This window comes from Balaenoptera acutorostrata, chromosome 4 (assembly GCF_949987535.1).
Source record: "Balaenoptera acutorostrata chromosome 4, mBalAcu1.1, whole genome shotgun sequence".
NCBI classification, from domain to species: Eukaryota; Metazoa; Chordata; class Mammalia; order Artiodactyla; family Balaenopteridae; genus Balaenoptera; species Balaenoptera acutorostrata.
This window is the reverse complement of record NC_080067.1, coordinates 53,512,522-53,536,326: the sequence shown is the minus strand read 5'-3', so window position 1 is coordinate 53,536,326 and position 23,805 is coordinate 53,512,522.

The window sequence follows — 23,805 nt, the reverse complement described above, 5'->3', positions numbered from 1 at the left end:
TCTATCATTTTTGTCACAAACTAGCTGTGTGACCTCATGCAAGAACAGCTATTCCCAATTTTAACAATTTAACTATCACCACAATTTTTGCTATATCTGTATACCACCTGAGTCATTGCTTAGTTTAACTTTCTTTTTCTTGATTTATTTTTTATACATTGATAATTTTACCTTAAAAGAACATATACATAGAAACCTACTTTTCATAAATATCACTTAGTAATAAAAATAAATACAATGAAAAACTACAGCAATATTACTAGATTCTAGGGAGATGCTTGTAGTCAACGTTACTATTCTCTGGGTGTATTGAAAAGCACATGTTCCGGTTAGGGAGGTCAATGTGACTAGTTCTGTCTAAAAGACTGTAAGGGTTAGTGACACGTAGCACTCTTAGGCCAAATAATTTAATTGACACTACACAGTTCTCTTCATTCCCTTCCTCTGATGTGACAAGGAAGAAAGCTGCAGGTCCCAGATGATGCATCTATAAGATGGTACCCTCAGCTCTGTTATCTGAGTGGTGACGGCATAGACTTGCTTCCACCCTGAACACCAACCCATTGAGATATGAATGGTGAATAAGAAATATACTTTTGTTCAGTTCAGGCACTGAGACCTTGAGTGTGTTTTCACCCACAGCAAAACCTGACCTATACTGATTAGTACAACACTGTTGCCCACTTAAGACTGTGATCTCTTTGTCTATTTGTGCTTTATTGGAAAAAGGGGGATATTAGGAAGTGTTAGAATGATGTTAGAGAAATCTTAGTTCTAATTTGAGACTTTCTTCTTGATTATGATGAAAAAGTTAAGAATCACTAAAAGAGAACAATTTCTTAAAATATGCTGGAAAAAATATGAAAATTCTTTGATCCTTTGTTCCTTTCTCAAAAAAATGATAGAAAATACTTGGCTCTATGATGGTCAGAGAAAAACATGTGAAGATGGCAATTGCTCAGCATACAATCAAAACATTTTAGTGGGTCTTATTTTAGAGCTGTATGATATTATGCAATGTAGCACAAGCGTATTTTGAAGGGCAAATATTCCTTTAACAATACACAAAACAAAATGGTACTTGGCTGAGGCAAGCCTATCTTGGTAGGGTGACATCCCCATAGAGACCTCATGTTGGAAAGAGGTCCTCCATGAATAATCTGGGTGAACTGTGTAGAAGGGAGAGGGAGAAGTGTGTTAATATCCTCAGACACCCTGAGATATGTGGTGAAAGAATGGAATAGGGGAGATCAGATAACCCAGGGAACCAGCAGCAGAGGAGGTGAAAAAGTGTCTCATTTGGGTCAGGTTGTAGAGGGAGAGCCAATAAGGACTTACTGATGATTTGGCTTGTGGGATATTCAAATAGTACCTAAACAATAATTATTATTTATTGAATCCTTAGTATGTATCTAGCACTGAAGATAATGTTTTTATTTCTTTTGTTACAACGATCCTACCAATGAGTTAATGTTATTATTACCATTTTATCATCTGGAAAACTGAAGCTAAAGCAGTTAAGAAACTTACCCAGGATTGCACAGCAGCTTAATAAAAGATCTGGGAACACACCCAGCTGTATCTGTCTCCAAAGGCTATGAACTCAATCACTCTTTTATCCTGGTGGCAAGGGATGCTATTTTACCTTCCCATTGATTAACCAGCAATTACATTTTTTTACAAGCACTTTATCCTTCTCCTTGTCTTTTGAACATTTGGAATCTGATCATGAAGACAACCTAAGATATATCCATGTGCTTAGAATTTTGCCTGTGTAAACAGAACAGTTTGCAGAAGAATGCAAGGGTTGAGGGTTGCAGGAACAGTCCAGCTATGCAGAATAGGATGGATGCCACTTAGCTTTGACCAATTATTCACATATGTCTTGAGCATGAAAACTATTTGTTGGTTTCCTACAATTATCCATGGAACAGTGTAAGGTTCTGGGTCACTTCACGGTAGGTGGTTGCTTTCCAAATAAAGTCATTTCTGTATGTACACGAGTTGAGTTTGTGTGAGCGTGAGGGGGCAGAGAGGGAATTCAGAGGGGCAAGTGAAAAGATGGATGGATTAGAAGTTGACTAGTGGGATATGGCACCAACAAGTTGGCTTTAAAGAGAATCCCAGTAAAATACGTCATAGCAAGAGAAAGCACAGTGGAAAAAGTTCATGGTTGGAACCAGACACACTGGGATAAGGATTACAGCTTTGTTATTAATGCAGGACCATGGGGGAATAGTAATAACTATCACATAGTGGGAAAGAAGGTTGCAAATATTGTTACACACGAAGCTTTTGGTGCAAAATTCATGTGTTATTATAATCCTTTCTGGTTTTTTCTTTTTAATTTTTATTGTTATTTTATTCATCTTTTTGCATAGGCAATATCTGCTCTTGGTAAAAATTTAAAAATTATAAAAGGGAGCAAAGTAAAAAATACATTTTCTTTCTTCGCTTATACCCCAGCAACCTGGTTCCGCTTCACAAATGCAAATCCTGTTGTACGATTCTTGTATATCTCTCCAGAAGACATGCATATTAGTCCTTTTATTTCATAGATGGATTTTTTAACTTAATTTTTCTTAAAAATCATTGCATCTAAATTCAAATAAAGTTATCTTCTTCTTTTTCTCATTCTCCCCTCCTGCCTTCTCTTCTCCTTTTTCAAGTACATAATATTCCACTGTACCAGAATTTGACTACCTAATCACCTATCAATGACCATTTAGGGGTGTTTCCAATATTTTACTACTGGAAACTACTTTAATGAATATCCTCGTAAGGAGTCATAGAAATGCAAGGTCGAAAAGTGTGGGCATTAAATTAATCTCTAAAGAGTTGTCATCATCATTGTGTGAGAGTGTTTGTTTCTGCATATCAAAGTAACAAATAATCTGATAGCTTTGTCAATCTAAAGTGATAAAACATAGTGTATTTCTTTACTATGAGTGAGGTTGTGTGAATCTTTCCATATGTTTAAAGACCATTAGTTTTTTCATATTTTATGTAAGTTATCTGTTTAGTTATCTGTTCCTATCCTTTGCCTGTATTTCTCTAGATTTATTGGTTTTGTATTCCAAGGAGCTCTCTATTTAAGTAAACAGCCTTTCATTTGTGATATTAATTATAATTTTTAACTTATCTTTTGCAAAGATTATTTTTGCAGTGGAATTCATCAACCTTTTCTTTCTTTTCTGGTTTGCTTTTATGTAGAGAGAAGCTTCCCACTCTGATTATTTTTAAATTATATTTTGTTTCGCCTAAAGTTTGTTTTGTTGTATGATATAAGGTAGAGATTATATTTAGTTTCCTAAACATCATTTAATAATAATTGATCTTTTTACAGCTGATTTGAAATGTCACCTTTTCACGTACTAGATTTCTATATGAATTTTGCTTTATTTTGGGAGATCAGTCTACCTACTGAGTGGCCAATAACACAGTTTTAATCAATATAGCTTTTTAGAAGGTTTTATGGTAGGGTCAAAGCTGTCTGTACAACCATGTAGCTTGCACATAACTCCTTTTCAGGACCATTTTTTACATAAATTATAGGGTTAATGATGCCCACCACCTTACCCCATGCCAGAATTGTTCAGTGCACAGCCTACACAGCTAATGGGTCAATCCCATGCAACCGTTTAACTTTTTCAGAATTTGCTAACCATTACTGGTTTTTTGGGTTTTTTTTAAGGAATTTTAAAATTAACTTATTAGTTTTAAAAATTCCTATTGACTTGTTGTTTTTCAACTGGGACTCATTCAGTTCACAAATTGATTCAGGGAGAATTGACCCTTACCTCACACCATACCAAAAACTGAAATTATTTCCAGCAGAATTGTATGTCTAAAAGTAAAAGCTAAACAACAAAAATTAGACATGACATACAGTAAGGCTATCTTCATGAATTTAACGTAAAACATCTTTCTTAAACGGGATGCAAAAATTCTAACCAAAAGTATAATTGGTTAGAACATTTTGTCTTCCAAATATATGATGAATTCATACTAATCAATACACAATGAACTCCTCCTAATCAATAGAAAAAGATAGATAATCTCAATAGAAAAATAGGCAAGAGACTTAGATACTTCACAAAAGATGGTATCTAAATATTCAACTTCATCAAAAAGCAAGGAGTACCAATTAAAGAAAGCTTTAATGAGATACCCATTCCCACACTTTAGACTTACAAAAATTAAGAAGACTGACAATACCAAGTGTTGGTAAGACATACAGCAATGGTAACTCTCACACATTGCTAGTTGGAGCATAAATTGGTACAACTACTTTGGAAAACTGTTTAAACATCACCTATGAAAAGTGAATATATGCTATGCCACAGGATCCAGCTACTGAACAGAAATATGTACACATCTGCACCATAATTCAGGTACAAATGTGTTCACAGAAACATCATTCGTAGTAACCCTAAACTAAATTATTCAAGTATTGATCAGAAGTAGAATAAATATACCAATGACTCTGTTATTTGTATACAGGAAAATACTACATAGCTTTAAAAATGAAAGAGTTCAGCTACATGAAACAACATGGATGAATTTCACTAAACATAATTTTAAGCAAAAGAAGCTTCTTTTACTTCAAGAGGCAAAATAATACATACTGTTATTTAATTTATATAAAGTTAAAAAAACTAGGTAGTACTATTCTATGAATTAAGTAGTCAGGATAGTGAATCACTATAGGAGGAAAGGGTGAATGATGTGGTGAGCATAAAAAGGAACTTTGGGGTACTAATATGTTCTATTTCTTAACCTGGGTGATGGTTACATGGAAGTGTTCACTTTATGATAATTCACTGAGGTAGGACTTATGATTTGTCCCCTTTTATAATTGTGCATTAAAATACATATATATGTATACCTATGTATACATATAGATATAGGCTTTTACCTTAATCAGCTTATTATTTAATTATTATCAAGTTTAAAAATCAAATTATTATGTACCTTATAATAAATATTTTTAAAAATCCTTTGGCCTCCTGTCTGATTCCCTTTTCCTGCTTTGACATGCACATAATTTCAAGCCTTTTAGGTATTTAAATACTCATCTATAAATAACATTCTTATATTGCAGTAAGTATTTATTATATTCTATGCTAATATATAATATGCTTATATTTATATATTTATTATATTTATATGTGATAAATTATAGTTATCCATTGGTTTCAGTTTTAGATACTATCCTCAGATTCCTGCTATAGAAAATAAGAATTTAACTGTCTTACATAATCCCTCCATACTCCTTCCTCCTATCTCCCCAGCATGGTTATATAACAATTACTAAATAGCTCAAAAAAACTGTGTTTAAAAATTATGATAATGAATATATTTTATTTTATTTTATTTTATTTATTTATTTATTTTTGGCAGTGTTGGGTCTTCGTTTCTGTGCGAGGGCTTTCTCTAGTTGCGGCAAGCGGGGGCCACTCCTCATCGCGGTGCGGGGGCCTCTCACTATCGCGGCCTCCCTTGTTGCGGAGCACAGGCTCCAGACGCGCAGGCTCAGTAGCTGTGGCTCACGGGCCTAGTTGCTCCGCGACATGTGGGATCTTCCCAGACCAGGGCTCGAACCTGTGTCCCCTGCATTGGCAGGCAGATTCTCAACCACTGTGCCACCATGATAGTTCTTACCATTGAAACTTCTAATTTAATATATTCACTTTATACATTTGCTCTATTTTCCATAATTTATTAAACTCTGAATCCTTCAACTATTGTCTGTATGTTGAAGACTCGTCAAATGGTTCTATTTGTGCCAACTCATCACTGTCCTCTGCAAGACTTCCCTCCAGGAAGTTTCCTCTGTGTTCTGGTTCAGAGCATCACCTAATAGAAACACCTGCCTCCACCTGATCTGCCACATGGGATCTTTCACCAAGGCCCATCAGTTCCTCTTCACTAAGTTCTCTTGTATCTGTTCCATGCCTTCTTGCTCCTTTTTTTCTTGTTTGCTCTGCATTATTTTAGCCCTCTTCATCTCTTGTCTCTTGCCTGGCTGATCGAGTAGACTTCTGACTGATTTCCCTGGTTCTAGTCTGTTCATACTCCCATCAGCCCTTCATACCATCAGCAACTTTATTTTTCAAATCACTAGCCTGATAATATATTTTAAAGATATTTATAATGCCGTACTAAAAAAGAAAAAGAGATAACATGGAAAAATTCTTATGATACCATGATAAAGTAAAATGACAAAAACAGAACTGTGTATGATGTAATTAAAATTTTGTAAAAGTTAACATATACATTGGAAGAAAATACATCATAATGTTAATGTGTATGTGGAGCATGGAAGGATCTTTGAGTCTCCCTGCCCTGCACTGAGGAAAAAATTTGGAAATTTTGCTGACTACCGTGAAACCGTCTGTGGGTATACACGCAGAATTCTTCCCAAGGAAGTCTCGGGGTGCTTCACGGATACCAGTAGCATGAAGCATACATGGTATGTATTGTAGTTCAGTGAGGCAGGCAATGGAGGGAAGCACATTCTGGATAAAAGAAACAGCAGTATAAGAGCCCAGAGCCACAAGAAAGAATGCTGAGATCAAGGAATTGCAGAGGACTGTTTGGATAGAGATGCATATGGGGAGAGAATAGCAAATGAAGCTGAAGAATCCAGATGACTAAAAATCCCTAAAGCTACATGATGACTATGGATTTACACTACAGGTGACCATGAGGAGCCACTGACGAGTTTAGCCAGAATGTGATCTAATTTAGAACATAGAAAGCTCACTTTAGGAGAAAAGACTGCAATGCGCAAGACTGGAAACTGAGAGAATAATTGGTTCCATTGTTCTCAAACTTTTGCAACTGTTATCCATAGTAAAATCATAATTTTTAATTTGCAATCTAAGGGTAGTATTGCAATTTATAATAAGAAATATATGTTTGATCTTCATCTCCAATTCTGGCACAGAGCTTTAAAAACTCTTGGAATTTCCTAAGTGATGAGAGCCAATAAATGTATGTTGTTATGTTCATGAGGTGACTGAGTTTGGACTGCACCTGAGGATGGAGGCTGGTTGCTAGTGGAGCCAACCATGTGATTAAAGGGTTGGAAATTTTATTCCCACCCCTGTCTTCTGAGGATGGGAGAAGGGCTGGAGTTTGAAGCAATCAGCAGTGGCCAGTGATTTAATCAATCATGCTTAAAGAAAGAAGCCTCCCTAAAAACACCAAAGGACAGCGTTTGGAAAGCTTCCGAGCTGGTGAACACAGCACGTGGGGATCTGAGAGGAGTGGCTAGCTCGAAGAGGACATGGGAGCTCTGTGCCCTTTCACCATCCTTTACCTTATGCATCTCTTCCATCTGGCTGTTCCTGAGTTCTAGCCTTTTGTAATAAAACAGTGATCTAGTAAATAAAATGTTCCTCTGAGTTCTGTGAGAGGCTCTAGCAAATTAGTGGAACCTGAGGAGGGGCGGTTAGAACCTCTGATGTGTAGTCAGTTGGTCAGAAGCGCAGGAAACAACCTGAAGTGAGGGTAGGGAGCACTCCTTTTGGATTGAACTTTTAACCTGTGGAAACTGATGCTAAATCTGGGTCAGAATTAAGCTGAACTGTAGGACACCCAGCTGGTGTTGGATTGGTGTTGGTCGCTTGGATGTGTAGGAAAACCTCCCCCCACCCCCAAACACACACCCTGGAATTGCTGTCAGAATCCATACTAGGTAATGCATACAATACATATATCTATACTTATGAATGCATATATGCATAAATATAAATGAATCAAAAGTTTCAATAAACAGCCCTTGCCTTTAACTCATGCACTTCACTCTGATATTTTCTCTTCTCTTCTCTTCTATTTATTCCATTTTTTAAAAAGTGCTGGTCATGACCCATTGCAAGGATTTCATAACCACTAATGGATCTCATCCTATAACATGATAAAGACTGAATTTGGGGGGGGGGGTGTTATAATAATCTATGGGAGAAATTGTGGATGTGTATTAAAAACTAAACATGTCTTAAGAACTGTCTGGAAGAATGAAGGGGAGGAACTGGAAGTCAGTTGGGGTTTAAGAAGTAGTGTCAACAGCAGCTGGTGAAGGACTAGATATGAGATAGAAGCAAAATCATACTCAAGAGTAAGTTCCAGATTTTTGTTTGGGGAACTAGGGAGAAGATAGGGCCATTTGTAGAAGTGAAGAATGTAATAGGAGGAACGTGTGTGAAGGGGGGGTGGTGCAGAGTGAATAACTAGTTTAATTTTGGCCATTTTGAGCCTGCAGTGCATGTGGACATTAAGATGGTGTTGCCCAATGAAAAGAATTGTCTGGATATAGGAAAATGGGTCTTGGCTGAGATCAGTTGAGGTAAATTATAGATTTGGTAGTAAAAATCTATAAACGACAGGAGAGAATGTAGAATGAGAAGGAAATAAGGACAGAATTCTGGGAAATATTACTATTTAGATGATTGATGATGGACTAAGCACCCATGAAAGACCAATATGAAAGGGCAGAGAGGAAGGAGGAGAACTGGGAGACAACTGTGGTATTCTAAGGGAGGGCAGTCTGGAGGAGCGATTGGCCAATAGTGTCAAATGGAAAGAACCGGAAAAGGATCATTGATGACTTTAACAATAAGTGTTTCTAGAGAATGATAAATACTGGAAGCCAGCTTACAGTAGCTTGAGGCAGGACACCCTTTATATTAACAGGGTCCAGGCAAGAGTATCAATGGAGGCAAACATACTGTATGTCTAATATCTATCTGTGAACCAATAGAACAAAACTGTTAAAGATGTTCTACTGTTCTAACTTGACAAATATACCTGTATAACCATCTGGAAGACCAGGCTTGACTTTTGACCTCTTTGATTCCTCAGGGTTCTGCTCTGGATTGTGGTAGCTTGGAGAGGTCAACCTCAGCCTGCAAGAGCCCTTTTTTGCTCCCACCCCATAACCTCCATACAGTGAGGAATCCTGCATACATAACATAGGTGCGGCCCCAGCCTGTAAGTCCAAATTCCATCCATACCTCTTTCCCTGCCACCATCCCCCTTATGGCTACCCGTTGGTCCTTGGGGTGTGCCCAGCAACTGGGGTGGTCTGCCTTCTAGAGAGTTGACTGGAGAAGCACTCCCCAAAATAATGGGTGAGCAAAAGCATATTTACATGCTTGGGGGAAGAAACTAACCTTGGGGAAATAGTTGAGAGCTTGAAGAGACTGAGTGACTGACAGATCAAGTCTCTGTAGGAGATAATAGGGGTCAGGATGTAGCACAGAGCAGGGACCAAAGGAGGGCCTTGGCCTCCACAGGAAGAGAGAGGAATTATGGATCCAGGGTAATTTGTAGGTGGAGAGGGAGTTTGAGAGTGCTTATGCTTTATGCTTTCATTTTCTCTGCGAACTGGGAACCCGTCTCTGTGGAGAAAAGGTAGTTGAGGTTGAGAGGGCGCTGAAGAGAGAAACCTTGATGAATACAGTTGCTTTTCTTAGAAAACTCTCCATTGCAGTAGCAGGGAGAGGTGCTTAGAGAGGAGTGAAAGACCACCAAGTGGCCATCAAGACCAAGCTAAGTTTGGAAAAAAAAAAATTCCAGGTTGCTACAAACTGCATGACTATAGAATTTGGATTTTTCTTGGCTCTAAAGGAACAGGAGACATAATGTTCACTACAAGGTAAATGCAGGACCTTGCTCAGAGGTGGTTTGGCGAACATTTAATGGGTTATTACATGATAATTTCTGAGATTTTTCCTTAATATCAGGTCACAGAAAATGGAAACGGAAAGGATCTCCTTCCTCTCCCCAAAGCAAAACTGCTTACTATAAGGGACTCATTTCCAAAGTCCAGCATAAGGAAGAGGTCTCCACTTCCCTTAGGAATTATTTCATAGCTTAACAGTTATTGTAGCCAGGAAGCTGATTTTTTTCTCCTCTTGATATTTAGTCCAAATTATATTCTTCTTGATTTCAACCTATTATTGTTAGTCATTTCCTCATGGTTAACTTAGGAATCTCTATCCCTTCCTGGTATTTGCACCTTCCAAATATTATGTCAACTTATCACCTGACCTGGCGATAACTGTTTAAAAATATACATTTTTGGTTTATATATATAGGATGATGGTTTTCCATCCTATAAACACACTATACGTGGATGTCTAGGGACTCGAGAAAATACACTTTTGTGTGAGTGAAAATATGTAGGCCATATATACCTGATACATGTAATTACAATCTTCATAATCATTCATTTTAGATTTTCCAACTTGCACATGTGGAAATGTTCAATTTGTAATGTGATTATAACACAAAAACAAAGCATGTTTGATACCTGTGGCTTGGTCGTTTCATGGTAAGTGCAGAAAATTCAAAAAACCGTGTTACATTTCATACTCCTGGCCAAGTCAAACTCTGAAAGTAGCTCTATAATTCTTGGGGAATCTCTTTAAGCAGACTTGTGTCAAGGCCAATTAGAATCCAAACAGCCTTTTTCTAATTGGGGTGAGGTATGCAGCTGAATAATTCTGTCATTAAGCAAACCCTTTATAAAGGTTACAACTCCAAGGCAAACCTCAGCCCCAGGGCTGAATAAACACAGGAGGGTGGGAGTGCAGCATTCCACGACTGGCATTTTCGCCCCAGAAGCCCTGGAGAGGGGCGTCTGGGATTTCTTTTTATGCTGTTGCCATCCACTTCTCCCTCCACCCCTGTCTTTTCTCATACTGGGCAAAGACATAACAGAATTAAGGGGGCAAATGTAAATTTTCCATTAGCTTTCGCCTTGTCAAGAAGCCATATTGCTTTTTCTTTGGGGAGATGAGAGTATCATTTGAGAATTTTACAGAATTGTTTCAATTTTGGAGTAAGCCCATGTCCGCTGTGGAATTCTTGCCTTATCCCAACTTGAACTCTTCTTTTTCGGATTTATTTCCTCCTATATCTCCTCCTGTCCCCAACCACCAGCCACCATTCACTACTACCTTTAATGAAATACTCTGTACAATTCATCTATATCTATCTGCCTATCTATCTATCTCTCTCTATCTCTCTCTCTCTATCTATCTATCTATCATCTATCTATCTATCTATCTAATTCATCATCTACCTATCTATATCTTTGTTCATGCGATTGCCTCTGACAACAATAATCAGCCATTCATAAAACTTTGCACAGGCTTGAGAAGTTTGCTGACCTGGTTCAGACCCTGACTCCACCAGTTATAGATGGTGTGATATTGGCTGAGGTATTTAACTTCTCTAAATCTCACTTTCCTCAACTGTAATGGGATATAAACCTTACGGATTTTGGGGTGGGAGGGAAATTAAATTAACATATACTAAGTGCCTAATAATAATAATTAATACCTCATCCTGTGGTGTAGGTTGGGATATTGAGAAAGACTTTGGAATGGAAATTTGTGTGCAGGAAATTTATTAGGGAATGTATTTGGAATCAATACCATTGGGAGTGAAGGAGGTAGGACTGGAGAGGGGAGAGAGAAGTGGAACTGTGATGCAGTTACAATGAAGATCTCAGCCCACTTTGTGGAGTGCTTTGGAGCTGAGATGGCCTTTAGAGTTGTCCCAAATTGTGTCAAGGGGCTGGTCCTATATATCCAGCATCAGCAAGTCATTGGAGGAGGGCTGGTCCCGGGAAGGGAACATGGTCTTGGATAAGGTGACTCCTCTCATCTGAGGGCAATTTTCAGTAGCTGACAGGCTGAATGATTAATATTGAAGTGGGAAAGAAAATATTCATAGCACATCCCAGAATCCATAGAGACCACTCCTGGCGTAGCTCAGATCCACTTTCTGGGAGATGATCCTGATGGACATATTTTCATGGAGAAACTTAAAAGAAAAATGTTAGCAAGATGGACTGCAGCTGCTACTGCTATAGCTGGTATTGAGGTTGCAACAGATATTCATTCTCTCCCACCTCTATCACTCATTTTAAAATTCCCTTGGTTAGTCCATATGCTGGTCTAGGTGACTTACCTTGTGAGGATGACCCAGACTCTCAACTCTCAGCGGTCTGATCACATGGTCAACATGACTTTCTCTACCTGTGCTACTTCATTTCTCCATTTACCATCAAAATTGGTGAACAAGTGTCAAGAGACACCCAGGTAGATCACATGAGTACCAAACATATTCTTCCCTGCCTCCTTTGTGTGATGGCAACTCTCCCTGCCCTGCTGATCAGGATTAATTATCCCTACTAGCATAGTCATCTCTTTCCTTGCTGCTGGTCTCTTGACATGATAAGCCCAAAGTCAGTAGGCAGCAGCTGTGGCTTAAAGTTTAATATAACATTCCCTGGTGAAAGCACTTCCCTCTGGGAATCAGGGCCTCTAAACCTGCATGTATGGAAAGTACAAATTCCCCAAGTCAATGAGAATCATGGTAGTGGGACCACTTTTATTTCTACTCCTTGGATCTTGGACTCAGGTATTCTATGCATTGAATGTATCATTTCCAAGCTGGTCCCTCAACTACACTCTTCCATCATCCTATAAGGCCAGCTAGGTGGTGTGTCATGAGACATGCCCAGTGGATCCCATTGTCTTGTGCCCAGCGCTGCACTTCTTTTGCTGTAGAGGATCCCTTGGTCTTATGCAGTGTTGTGTAGGATCCTGTGCTAGTAGTGAAACTCTGCACACCCTCAGCTAATGGTGCTAGTTGAGGGCCTCAAGCAAAAAAGGCAAATCTATACTTAGAATATATGTTGAATATAGGTAGAAGTGGTCAAATACTATCATCAACTCCTCCAAAATTGTTCTCCTTGAAATATGGTACCATATAGAGCAGAGGTCCCCAACCTTTTTGGCACCAGGGACCAGTTTCGTAGAAGATGAAATAAATAAATAAATTCTATGGACTGGGGGTGGGGGATGGTTCAGGTGGTAATGCTGAGCGACGGGGAGCGATGGGGAGAAGTTTTGCTCACTCGCCCACCACTCACCTCCTGTTGTGCCGCCCATTTCCTAACAGGCCGCGGACCAGTAAGTGTCCGTGGCCTGGGGGTTGGGGATCCCTGATATAGAGGACTCAATATTATTCTCCAATGATGACTGTTTGGACATTTGGCAGCAGGTGTAGCTAGATCAGCTTCAGTGAGGGAGAGCTTGTGCTTTTGGTCCTGTGCAGAATCTCCATTCCTCCCATTCTTGCATGTACTGTGCAAGAATGGAGGCTGCCAGTGACAGGAAGGGTGATGTCAACTAACTGAGTCATTTTTTTCTATTTTGTTGTTTAAGGCCTCTTCTCTGGCAGCTGCTGTCTTGTGAGAGACATTATGTGATGCAAAGATCTTCATACTTCATGACCACTCACATTAATCTATCCATATTCCTTTTTCCTAAATTTCCCTGTCCCTCACCTGCCAATCTTTCTCCATCAGGGTCCAGAATAACCAGTCAAATTAGTTACAAGGCTGTATACATTCTAACCTGAACTACTTATTTTTTTATACAAAGTGGGTGACCTGGTGAACAGGATAACTGAGTTTATGCCCAGTTCTCATTAAGAGAATTTCCTATCACCACTGCTTTTGAGTACTACCTATTAGTGAGGCAGTAGAACAGTTGTCATTTATTTTTGGCCTGCATAAACCGTCTGAGTTAACCCATCCATGAATCCACCTGATGGGAAGTTCTGATGTGTCCCAGATCACTGCATCTCAAAGATCTTCACTGACTGGCCAATCTCCTAAATTTCGTTGGGTTAATTTCTAACCTGGAATGCGTGTATCTTATCAAGATCTCCAATATACTTGCCACTCCTTGATCATTCTGTCTAATTAACATGACATCATCAATATGTTATACCAATGTGATTTTCTGCAGAATATCTATATGGTGAAGGTTTTTGGATGATCCTCTGACAGGGGGTAAGAGTTAACCCCGAGGACAAAATAACACATATACACTGTTGTCTGTCTCAAGTGAATATGAACTGTTCTTGATCTTCCATTCTGATACAATTAGAAAAGAATGCACTTCACCAGATCAGTGGCCATATTCAATGTACCTGAGGCTTTATTAATCTGCTTTAGCAAAGATACCATATCAGGCATAGCAGCTACAAGTAAGGCTACTACTTGGTTGAGTTTTTAATTGTCCATCATCATCCTCCAGGATCCATGCTTTGCCCAGTTTCTAGGCCTGAGCTTCCAGCATTCACTTGCAAAAGGTCAAAAGAAAGCATTTCAATAACTATTAGATGCCCTCTCACCTGCCTCACCAAACTTGGTACTCATTATAATAATTGTTCCCAACTTGCTTATGTTATTATTTTGGTTTCTATCACTGACACTGTTATCAGGAAGCACAGTGCCAAGGTCACTACCAATGAACATTTTAACAATTGCACCAGGACTACAAGTCAAGTATCACTGGTGCTCTCTTTATCATCCTTGATGGGGTTTTCAATGCTGACTGGTGATCTAGCACCAAGATTCTATTTGTGAGCCTGAGTAGATGATAGATAGATAGATAGATGATAGATAGATAGATAGGTAGATGATGGATAGATAGTGTCACCTCTCCCTCTCCCTCTCCTCTCCCTCTCTCTCTTTCTCCAGAATCTGACTACTTTCACCGCCTCCTATTACTCTTCTCCAAGCCACCACTATATCCTGTCATGGTCCATAGTGCCCTCATTATCTGGACCCCAGCTCCTTCTCCACACTCCCCTCTGGACAGGCTTCTCCTGGCTCACTCCTCTCTAGCATAAATGTCACCTTAACAGACAAGTCATATCTGCCCATCTTATCCTAAAGACCACTTCCCAGTATTCTCTATCTCCTTACATTGTTACATTTTCTTTCATAGCACTGTCACTATCTGACACTATACTAGACACGAATTAATTTGCTCTATGTTTATCTTCCACACTAGATTGTACTCTGTGTAAGGGCAGAATTTGTTTTATTCCATTCTTTATCCTCAGTGTCTAAAACTGTACCTGATATACAGTAGGCATCAATACATATTTGTCGGACTTCCCTGGTGGTGCAGTGGTTAAGAATCTGCCTGCCAATGCAGGGCACATGGGTTTGAGCCCTGGTCTGGGAAGATCCCACATGTCGCAGGGCAACTAAGCCCATGCGCCAAAACTACTGACCCTGTGCTCTGGAGCCCGCGAGCCACAACTACTGAGTCCACGTACCACAACTACTGAAGCCCACGTGCCTAGAGCCCGTGCTTCGCAACAAGAGAAACCACCACAATGAGAAGCCCACGCACCACAACGAAGAGTAGCCCCTGCTTGCCGCAACTAGAGAAAGCCCTTGCACAGCAGCAAAGACTCAATGCAGCTAAAAATAAATAAATAAATAAATTTATTAAAAAAATACATATTTGTCAAATGAATGAATGAATGAATTATTGACTTCTGTTATCAGATATTGCACTGATGATCTCTGTTGGACACATTTGTGGGTTCTGAGTAAACCAATGACAGAAGCCACAGACCTCTATTAAATTCAGAATTGTCTTCTCTGAATTAAATTTGGCTTGGATTTTAAGACGAAAGGCAACATTCTGTTTTCTAAGTGCCCCAATTTCCTTTTGCATTGACATCCATTTTGGAGCACCTATTGTACTGTGAACTCTGCTCTTACAGAGTCTATTGTTTGCCTTGCAACCAACATAGAATCCCTTGGAATTAAAACAAAAGGGATTAAAAGAGATATCGTATCAACTCTTTTTCCAAGGTTTCTTTTCAACTCTTGGCATCTAGATTCTCACGTATCCCCATGACCAATCTGATCTGGAGACTGTTAGGCAACTTGTTCTCGCCATAATCTCTCTGCTACCCAGCTGGGTGTTAGAGGAAATGAAGAAGGGCTGCGTCACTAAAATTAACTTATTCTTTGTAAACCTTTGGATAGAATTATTTAGTGTGTGATGCATGAGGATCTTAGCATTTTTGTTGCTTTGAAATGTTTGTTATCCAAATTCAAATAATATTTACATAATTTATTTAGACATAAATCTCTGAATTGGCAAATCTACAAAGAAGTTACATCTACCTGTGTTTCAACATTTATTTAAAGTCTTTTCCTTGTGTCTCTATGCAATAACTAGAAGATTCCCTAGGAGATTAATGGATAGGAGAGAAAACATTAATGTTTCATAGGTCAACTTTAGAAATATTTAAGTTTTAAAATTTTGATCAAGTCTGGGTGAACACCTCATTGTTTTCATTTTTTTCCTATTTTTGTATATTTGATTAACAATGCTATTCTACCAGAATATAAACTCCCGGAGGGCAAGAATTATTTTCTATTTTTTTCACCCTGTATCTAAAATATCTAGAATAGTTCCTGGCATATATTAGGTACTTGATATACAAATTTCCTGAAAGAATTAAAATCTGTTATTTTTCCTGCTTGTCTGACATGTCTTTATACCAATGTTTAGTTATACCAAACGTAACCTACATAAAATTTTTATTGCTTTTCATCCTTGGAGAAATAACCTAACACTTTTTAAAGTATACTTTTGATTTTAGGAGTTTTCATAAAGGGTCTTGCTTTCTCTAATTACGTTTTGGGTTTTTAAGACATGTGAAGTTTTCATTCTCTGAAAATGTAAGGAAATTAGAATTTCACATCTTCAGAATCCTGGTATTAGATCTAAATCTTTCCAACAATTCATTTTCTCCACAATATATACTGAGTTATATTTTATGTCAAGCACTGTCCTCATTTGACATTAGCAGGTGTCCTCATTGATTTTATACTCTGGTGGGAAAGACAGACATTGAACTAATGAATTCAACTGAGCTGAAAGTTGCAAGAGTGGTAACTGTGCGCCATGGGAGCAAACATTCCCGGGGGTGACCCCCCTGAAAACATAACACTTAATTTAAAATGTAAAGGCTAAGTTGAAGTTATCTAGCCTAAGGGTGGTAGAACAAAAGTGTTCCTGGTACAGGAAGTAGCAAGTACGTAGGTCCTGAGGGGATAGAAAACTTGGTAAATTTCCATTTTTGAAGGTAAACTCTATGGTTGGAGCACTGAGAGCAAGGAGCAAAGTGGTATGTGATGAGGCCGGAGAGGTTGCCAAGACCCAGACTGTGTGGATAAGTCTTGATAAGTCTTGTTTTAAACATGGTGACATGATCAGAACTGGTTGGAAAAATTGCTCTAGCTGCAATGTAGAAAATGGGGTTAGAATGACCTTGGAATGAAATTTAGGAGGCATTTGAAATATTTCAGGTGAGAGACAATGGTGACTTGGACTAAGGGGACATTAAGCATTAAGTTGTCACCAGCTACTCCAACCTCAGCTTACATTCTTTCCAATGGGTCAGCTGATATTTCTGTCTCAAAATGAATTGTAAAACCTACATTTTGAGAGAGGGAAGGGGAGTCCTGAGCCAGAATCCAAGCAGCACTTCATGGAAGTTGGGTGGGGACTAAACTTCTAAGTCAATGAGAACACTGGGTGGATTGGGTGCATTTGAAAGAAGGATCAACATAAGTAAGGGCAATAAATGAGAGGTGGAAAGATTTAAAAAACAATTCATTTCTAGGTAGCAGTTCTCTGCTAACAAGGCACTGTCCAAGATTACTTTGAGATGGCTGTCTTCCTAAGAACCTGGGGAGAGGAAAGTGTATACAATTTCTGTACTCGCGGTCATAGGGGATTGCCCATAACCAATGAGAATGATAAAAAGTAACAAAAATCTTTACAATGCCAGTGACTGAATGTAGATCTATTAGTCTCTACAGCCAGGCCTCACGAACTGGTATGCCACCCTCAATGTATTAGACTAGGTGATACGTTAATATCTGATCCTTATAGAGGAAGGTGAGTGATCGATGGTTAAATTTCATTTTCTTTGTGTGTATGTGTGGGAAACAGGCAAGTGTGAGAAGACTTTTTCCACAGTTACAGATGACTCCAGGGGCAGAGCCAGGAATAGACACCTGTTTTTCATACATATTTCAATTTCCAGCCCTGCCGAGCCCTGCCAAGTGGAAACGGAGCTGGTGTGTGCTGGCGATCTGTCCGTGCTCACAAAGTGAGCATGAACCACACTTTCTGCAGCGAGGCACTGTCATCCGCGTCTGACAAGGTTGCCTGTGTGGGTAGAAGGGCTGCTAGACTGTGGCTGAAGTGAAAGAAGACATAGGGTTTCTCACTATCCTTCTGGGTATGCTTAGAGAGAGAAGTGCTTTGTCAAAACAAGAGATGAAAGTAAGACTTCTTATACCTTCTCATGTCTGTCTTGGAGACACTCCGTAGCTGAAGGTTTCATTTAGCTTTCATAAGGTTACAATGCTTAATCTCAGTAGGGTTATCAGTTCTGTCATGTATTATAAACCCTCCAATCAAGGCAGTGGGAAACAGTGTTTCTATTTAATACCCGGAGAAATGGTGGAAGTCAGCGATTGATACCAACACAATGATGGGAAAAAGTGTCCAGAGGTGCTACTCACATAATCTCATTTTACAACATCTTGAAAATTCAATAGAAAGGACTTCACTAACAATACCATTACACACCACTGATTATTGTTCTCAAATGTTCCTAAAGCTCTAAAAGCATAACCTAACAATAAAAATGCGCTATAAATACATCCCAACAATGTACTTAACTCTATTTTTTCTTTTAAAAACAAAAGCACACAGTGTTAGTCACAAGTCATATAATTTCACTTAAGTAATTTCTTAACTAAAATTACATTATCGTTTCTTAAACGTTATATAAATATAAATAACTGAGCTATTCCTTGACCCTGGAAAGTATTTCCAAATAATTAGGAAAGGTGGGGAATATTGCACCTTGGGTTAACTACCTACTTAATATGTGATCTTTTTTGCAAGATACATCTTGTTTATCATGAGCTCTATGTTATTTGAAAAGGCAATTGGGGGAAAAAAATTTCCTTGCAAAAAAACCCATAAGAATATAAGTTTTCAAATTTCCTGCTATAAATGTGTCAGTGATTCTTGGTTTTATCTTTTGCCGTTAAGACTTTTTGAATAAGTATATTTTTCAAATGGGTTAAAATTGTAGGAAGTTACTGCTATATCCTGTCTAAAAAACAAACAAACAGCTGAGAGCCATACATGCAAAGTACACTCCAGTTCTTAAAAAAAAGATTTCAAACTAGTTTAGAAAAATATATTTTGTGCTTCCCGTTTGTGCTCACACCATGGAACGAGGAGAGAGTACATACCAGTCTACATTATTGAGAGAAAAAGGTCAATATTATTTCCCTAAGAATATTATATTATTTCATTCTGTAATGGAAAGAACTAAGAAATAAATATTTTTTTACAAATAAATATTTTTGACTTAATAACTTATTAAAATATATAACAATGTTAATTTTTTAGTTTAACAAATTTCAATTTAAATTATTTTAATACTATTGACAATACCGAACACTAAAAACTATTCTTAAGACGATTTTCAAAACCATTGGAGAAGTCTGTGTCCTTTAAAAAAATTCATATTTATATCAACACTCATTTTCAAAGTGTCTTATGGAACTTCTTAAAACTAGTTGACTTAAAAATGTAATGCAAATTAAAATTTAATGGTAATTTTTAAATGAAATCTACATATATTATTTTTAATAATGTCCTGAAATATTTTATATTATTACATTGTATTAATTTCTGCTGTCGAAGAATCTGGTGCATTATTAAAATATGTATCTAGAATATCTTTTTCATAGTTTGACTATCAAGACAAATTTCCAAAACCTGTTTTCTACTAAGGATCTGCAATATTACCACCTTAAAATTCTTTTGAAAATGATTACTTTAGGCTATATTCTTAGATGGTAATTTTATGTATTCAGTCAGATTTGTTTACAGTTTTTATAAACAACATTTACTGGAGAATGCAAGAAGCACCAGAAGAGAAAGTTTTCACTCCCTCAAACATAGTAAAATGATCAAACGTTTGGAATAGAAGCAAATTGTAAAAACGTGTCTTAAGTGAGCAGTTTTGCCCTAAGGAACCAAGCCTTTGTGTTTGATGATTCTTCCGTAAACCTGAGTTTATTTTTAAAAATTGATCCTTTTAATGTAAGAAAGTTGATGGAGAAAGAATTCCACTTACGAGTTTTTCCACTAGACACTATAAAACACCATCATAGCACCTTGCATTTTTGGCCTCTGCAGTTGAACCCCACAGTCGAATGTTGCCAGATCTTATTTTGAAAAATGGTTTTGTGTCTATAGGATGCAAATCATTTGGATGAAAATTCAGGTCAAATAGAAAAACCTGCTTGGTCCTAGATGCCCCATTTGAGTTGAGCAGTGAGAAGGCCAAAACTTCAATGGAACATAAAGAAAAGAGAGGGGAAAAGGGAAAAGGTAAGAGTAAAAAGAGAAAGCAAAGAAAGCTAGGTTTGATTTGGAAAGACAGATTCCACTACAGACTTTAGTACCGTTCCACCCAAATGATGTTGCCTTCCCCCCAACTACAAGGATGGCTGGCCTGCAACGTACCCTGTATGTGATCGCCCTGTTGCAAGTATCTGACAGTTAGTTGAGTAATTTTTAAATTTTTCCTTTAGATAGCAAGTGTTTATGCCTTTTTCTTTGCTGAAGAAATTAAGACTGCCACATATCAATAAAGAATACTCTTCTGAACTGGTGTTTGGATATTTTTTAAAAGGATACTAGAATAAAACTTTTATTAACTTGAAAAATATGGGCAGGAAAACTTTTTAGAGAGCTCAGTTATCCTTGATGGCTCATAATTTAATAAAAGCTGGAGACTTTTCTGTTTCCAGATACAATTCTCATAATGCAAAATTATTCTTTACTGTTTTCCATTATATTTGCAGATTCTGTGCCTACCTAAACTCTCATTTTACATTGGTTTATATTAAAACTCTAATGAACGATGTATTCACTTTGCTGAACAACAAAGTCAATCCAGAAAGTAAAAGCACTTACGGAGAACTCTTTTTACATAAATAGGGGGCTTGTGTGGAATTCAGTCTTATATGTGCTTTATCTTTCTAAGGACAACAGTTCAAAACCAGTGTTAAAATCGGCAGGAGAGTTACAAACTAAGAAATTCTAAATATTTTATGGATGTGCACGGAAATAATGTTTTAAAACTGGAGTCAGAAGCAGCTGCTGGAGGAAAAATGTTTTTTTTGAGTCACAGTCAACAACAGTCATATTATGTCAGGTTAGCTCACACCATTGTGTGCATTTACAATGCAACGTTTGTATGCTTCCATTGGTTTGGGAAAGAAAATTTAGAAGACTTAAAACACACAAACAGCAAATATAAAGAATCCTTTCTAGTTCTCGCAGACAGTATGACTCAGTAGTAAGAAACACCGTTCTGCTTGCAGAATCTACACTAAAACATGATTCTATACTTTTAAAAGTAAATCCAAACCCTGAGTCTTAAGCCAGAGAGTCCCCCATTCATAAAATAATTACAAAAAATAGGACGAGTTATAGTTTTCTGTTTTTTCCCTTTGTTTATTTCACAAATGCCCCTTACTACTTACATAGATTTAGGATAAAGTTCACTGGAGATCCTTAACAAATGAATAACCACTCATTATTCAGGTAGGTCATTCACAATTCTAAAACTGAACAATGGCATAGAAGCAAATTATTTATTTTTCGTAATCTCTGGGTTAGACGTGTGAATGTAGTAATTGAAACAGGAAAGTAATCAAAACTGTCTGAAGATAAATATTCAGGTAAAATAGGATATTCTTCAAGATCTCATCTGGAAAAGAGATAACTGATAATTATTTAAGTGGGACCATTCCTCTTCAATTCATTTAAATTGGTTTTTACTTCAGCACCCTTTTCATGGTAAGAACTGTTGTTCTAGCTCCCTGGACTGACATAAAGATAATACTTATTAATATATTTGTTGGATTTGGGCATTAGATGAGTCTAAACTACCCTAAAGTCTCAAATAAAATAATGAACCATATTATTCATGCTTTAAGAAATAACTCAGTAATATCACAACCAATACAGTCTGGAAATTTACTTTTATATTAATATTTTAAAGTTATTTATACTAAATATTTTCCTCGAGTGATGGTGATGTTGACCCAGTAATTAATTGGGAAAAAAAACATATTGTTCATCTTTAATATTCAGGAGAGAACTAGCTTCTTATTTCATATAACTCAATGAAAATTTCCAAATTTGTAAGTCTCTCTTCCTACCAGAGTGTATGTTTGACCTTATTAAGCCACGAGGCTTTAAACAGTATATTTTGAGTGTTTTTAAAGATACTGAACAGACTAAAATAATTTATATTGTTGAATGCTAAATGAAATGATTATCTTTTAAGTATTAATTATCCCTAACCAAGGTTTAGATTTCTTAATTCACATCATTAGTTAACACTCAAATATTGGCTTTATTTTATCCTGGATCTATGGTCAAGCAGTGTTGGAGTCTGAAGTGACTCTTTAAATGCACACCTGAAGCTGCAATTTTCTTTCTTTTCCTTTTAATTATTAAAGGTGTTGTTTCCTGCTTTTACTTGTTATTAGTTCTGATACCCAAAAGGAATCTCTGTGCAGTGGGTTCAAATCAAAGCCAAACATTTCATCTGGTCTGTGACTTCCCTTAATCAGCTCTCCCATAAGATTACAATTGAAAACAACGCCAGCCCCCATTGCCCCCTGCAAGTTGTAGTTCACATTAAAGCCGTAATATACCACATAACTTGGCAGTAGAAACATGGTGAGTTGGGAGGATATGGAATTTGATGCTGACTTCACCGAGGCTCTGCACTTCCATTTTGACCATCTTGTTATTGACTTGGCATCCATCAGCCTGTTTGGATAATAGAACATGAAACAAATGCGCTACCTTTACATCTCTCTCTCTCTCTCTCTCTTTTTTTTTTTTTTTTAAACCGTGTCCAGGCTGTCTGAAGTCCTGGAGATTTTCCCTCAGGTCTTTCTTTAGCAGTTTATTAAGAAAGTGTTTCTCGTATGTTTACTCTATATGAGAAAACTCACTTCCATTTGCACATCGCTCCGGAAGAGCAAGGAGGTTTCATCTCCTTAAGTAGCTTTCATGTCTCTGCAGCAGCTCTGTGGTGAGGTCTCAGGCAGGCTCAGGGAGAAAGTATGCCATGATCAAAGTGGAGATGTCAACCCTTGGTTGCAAAAGTGAAAAGTCTGCCATCCAGATACATGTGCAAAGATCACAAATGACCAGCCATGCATTGCCAAAAATCAGAAAAAGATTTTGAGTTATTTATATGCTAACTTCAACTTGTCTCTGGCTTGGTCTGAGAAAAAGAAATATGTAAAAAGAGACAATGTAAAAATACATGTATAAATTTTAAAAATGAATGTTGATTTTTCTATTAGCACTTTTTAAAAAATTCGTTGATGCCTGGTGATGACTTTAGCTTCGATTCAGTTCTGCAGTGAGCATGTTCTGCGTTTGGGGGACCCTATAGACAGAAGAGTGAGGGTGAGGTGGCATCCCCCCCAAAAAAAATGGTTACTCAGTCAAACATTTGGCTTCAAAAATAATCATCTAGGGCTTCCCTGGTGGCGCAGTGGTTGAGAATCTGCCTGCCAATGCAGGGGACACGGGTTCGAGCCCTGGTCTGGGAAGATCTCACATGCCACGGAGCAGCTGGGCCCGTGAGCCACAATTACTGAGCCTGCGCGTCTGGAGCCTGTGCTCCGCAGTAAGAGAGGCCGCGACAGTGAGAGGCCCGCGCACCGCGATGAAGAGTGGCCCCCGCTTGCCACTACTAGAGAAAGCCCTCGCGCAGAAACAAAGACCCAACACAGCCAAAAATAAATAAATAAATAAATTA